This window comes from Echinops telfairi, unplaced genomic scaffold (assembly GCF_000313985.2).
Source record: "Echinops telfairi isolate 266 unplaced genomic scaffold, ASM31398v2 ScPeMD7_4048;HRSCAF=4782, whole genome shotgun sequence".
Taxonomy (NCBI): Eukaryota; Metazoa; Chordata; class Mammalia; order Afrosoricida; family Tenrecidae; genus Echinops; species Echinops telfairi.
Window position 1 is genome coordinate 2,573,704 of NW_022107947.1, and position 3,740 is coordinate 2,577,443.

General features: G+C 38.5%; 1 protein-coding gene across 1 annotated transcript in view; it reads left to right on the forward strand.

Moving 5' to 3' along the window:
• Nucleotides 1–3,740, forward strand: part of ZNF609 (zinc finger protein 609) — a 192,576-nt gene that overhangs the window by 6,923 nt on the left and 181,913 nt on the right.

Genomic DNA, 3,740 nt, shown 5'->3' on the forward strand with positions numbered 1-3,740 from the left:
TTTCCTCTATTTCCCTTGATTCTCCTCCTGTCCCACTATCATGCTCAGTCCCCACCAGGATTTCAGCACTTCCTCTTTGTTATGTTCCCCTTGAATATCTTGTGTTCTAAGACCATCTTCCTTTGCCCTTGGTTTTGTTTTTCTGCCCTGGTTTTTACCTTCTCAGTTCAATTCTCTTGTGTTGCAATTCCTCATTGCCCAACTAAGGTCGGGTCTTTCTTTGTATTGTCTTTCTGTCCTTTAAAAAATCTTAATATTTTTGTTGTTGAGGATACACAATTGAACAGTTGCTACATGGACCATTTAGTGACATTCTTCCGTTCTTTGAGTTGTGCAACGATTCTCACTCTCGTTTCCAAGCTGTAACTGCCCCTTTGACGTACATTTACAACCTCATAAGGTCCTTGCCTAATCTTTCAAGTTGCTGTTCCAGTTTTATCCTGTATAGATGGTTCTTAAAAGAGCACAACGTTCAAGACAGATCTTTTTTATTACACTAAACTGTTGTTTGGTTTTAAGAAGACGTCAGAGGACACTTTAGTTAAAGTTTTAAAGACTATCTTGGGGCAATTGTTTCCGAGGTTAATCTGCTGTTTATGACGCCAAGATGGCTGGTGTCCATGAAAACTTGAAATTATCTTCAGTTCCCCCTTTTGATCAGGATTTTTCTACAGATGCTGTGAGCAAAACAGCCAGTAATGGTAGCTGGACACCATTCAGTTCTTCTGGGCTCAGGTACATGGAAGCAATTAGCCACACTTTCCATGTCTTCCTCCTACTCCGAATTCTCCTTCTTCTGTTCCTCCAGGAGACTAGAGATTACTTATTGTGCCTTACTTGGATGGCAATTTGCGAGATTTAAAAACTCAGGCACTTGGCAATGAATTTGGAAGTAGAACAGAAGCAATGAACACATCATTAGGCCAATTAACTGGGATATTCCATGAACTTAAACCTCCAAACCAAGAAAGCAAATTCATAAGTAGCCACAGCAGCTGTGCTTTGCTAGTGTAAATATCTCTGTCATATGATTTCTATCTTATACAGGTATATAACACAGTGACTGGTTGCATAACGGTTGCAAGTTGGACTGCTAATCACAAGGAGAGCAGTTTGAAACTATCATCTGCTTTGTGGGAGAACGATGAGGCTCTCTACTCCCATAGTTACAGTCTTGAAAACCCACAGGGAAAGTTCTACTGCCCTGGAGGGTTGTTGTCAGTCAGAATCTATTTGTTGGCACTGAGTTTGAGTTTTGTTTGTGATAGCATAGTGACAGTAATTACAATAATCAACTGTGCAATCCTACCTTTAATGTAATTTTCCATTGCTTGATTATCTCCCCTCTCCACTCCTTACTACCCTTGGTAACTTCTAATGAATTTTGTTCTCTGTATATTTGCCTTTCCTTGCACTTTTATATAAGTGAGGTCATACATTGTCCTTTTTGTGATTGATTTATTTCATTCAGAGTAACGTCTTCCAGCTCTATCCATAATGCAGCATGAATCAAGACTTCATTTCTCCTGCTGGCTGCACAGTATTCCATTGTATTTAGGTAGTACATTTTGCACATTTTGTGTGTATTCATCTGTTATGGGTGTGTGTTTCCACCTTTTGCTATTGTGAGTGGTGCTAAAATGAACATTGGTGTACTGGTCTGATTTTGAGTCTGCTTTCAAGTCTTAGGGGGTATACACACCTAAAAATGGAGTTTCTGGGTAGTTATATTTTCTATTCAGGAACCACCATATAGTTTCCACAATAACTATTATTTTGCATTCCCACCAGCAATTGGTACACCCCAAACCTACTGCTATCAAGCTAATTCCTATTCCTAGTGATCCTGTTAGGGTTTCCAAGGCTTTGTAAATCTCTATAGGAGCAAAGAGCTTCATCTTGCTCTCCCTTTACCTGCTAGTACCTCCAGGGATCCTTCCAGCAGCAAGTGAGGGCTCTAATTTCCCCACAGCCTCACCAACTTGTTATTTTATTTTATTTTAAAAAAATCTTAGCCATCCAGAGTGAACTATCTGATTGTAATTTGATTTGCATCTCTGATGACTAATGGCACTGAGCAATCTTTTCATGCATTTGGTGTCCATTTGAATGCTTTCTATGATGAAACGTCTGTTCAAATCCTTTGCTCATTTTATGGTTAGGTTATTTGTCATTTTGTTGGTAAATTGTCTAAGTTTTATGTATGTTTTGGTTATTAGATTCTTGTCTGATTTATAGTTTCCAAAGGTTTTCTCCCATATAATCCTTTTACTTTTTTGATAAAGTTTTTTCATGAACCAAAGTTTTAAATTTTTATGACTCCTTATTTTTAGTTACTTGTGCGTTTGTTATTCTGTTAGATAATCCATTGTCAAGCTAGTCATGATAGCATTGTATTGCCCTGGCTTTTTCTTCTAAAGAGTTTTACTGTTTTGGTTCACACAGCTAGGGCTTTTTGAATTTGCTTTTCTGTATGGTGTGAAGCGTGGATCCTCTAATACTTTTCTACATGTGGGGATCCAATTTTCCTGGCATTATTTATTAAAGAGGCTCTTCTTTCTCCATCAAATGAGCTTAGCACTTTGTCAAGCTCCAGTTGACTGTAACTGTGAGAGGGTTTCTTTCATTCCTTTTGATAAGACTTTTTTCCCCACCTGTTCTTGCTCAGCTATTGGCGGCATAGCAGTCAGTTTTGCTTCTTGAAGCCAAATGCCCTGAAGAATTTTCCCTTGTGGAAAAATTAGAAAGAAGTTTATATTTGTCAGGGACGACAATGGAGCCTGTGCTTAATTTAGTTTTCCATTCAGTAGCTCTGCTTTCCAGCTGGGTGTTGTTATTCACGGAAGGTTAGAGTAAGATTATCTGGTCCAATTTCCTCAATTTGTAGAAGAGGAAATGAAGACCAGGGAGGTTATGTGACTTGCTCAGGGGGGTCACAGGTAGTAGAAAAGCCAGACAGAGAAGTTGTTTCTGGATAGCAAATTCTTAAAGACATGTGACTACGCAGGGATTCTAAAGAAATCTTGAATTGTCATGTCATTTTCCACTTTATGACTTTAAAATCACCTTTAGAAACATAGGAGATGAGCGCTCCCAACACTGCTTTCTTGTTTTGCTCAGTCACTTCAGCATTGCAGACCCTCAGTGAACAGAGGAGCTTTTAGGGTAGCTGTGAGTCATGAGAGGAAAAGTTAACTTTTAGAATGCTACTCAGAACTTAATTTCTTAAGAGGTGTGTGTGAAGGGGCTTCAAAAAGTTTATGGGAAATTTCCATTATCTTTTAATTCCATTTTTCCCCATGAACTTTTTGGAGCTTCTTTGTATGTTCTGGAATATTCCAACAAGACAAGTTTTTATTATAATGGAGGCATTGCCAATCCCATCTTTCGCTTGGCAGTTGCAGGTAGGAACAAATGCTGCCTTGGTGCGTTTTAGTCATAAGCAGACCAGCTAATTGTGGATATCTTTAACTGTTTTGTAAGGAGAAGGTATATTGTTGCATTTGTTTGTTACTTTAAAAAAAAGTCATTTTATTAGGGGCTCATACAACTCATCACAATCCATACATATATCATTTGTATAAAGCACATTTGTACATTTGTTACCCTCATCATTCTCAAAACATTTGCTCTCCACTTAAGCCCCTGGCATCAGCTGGTCATTTTCCCCCCTCCCTCACCGCTCCCCCCTCCCTCATAAACCCTTGATAATTTATAAATTATTATTTTGTCATATCTTG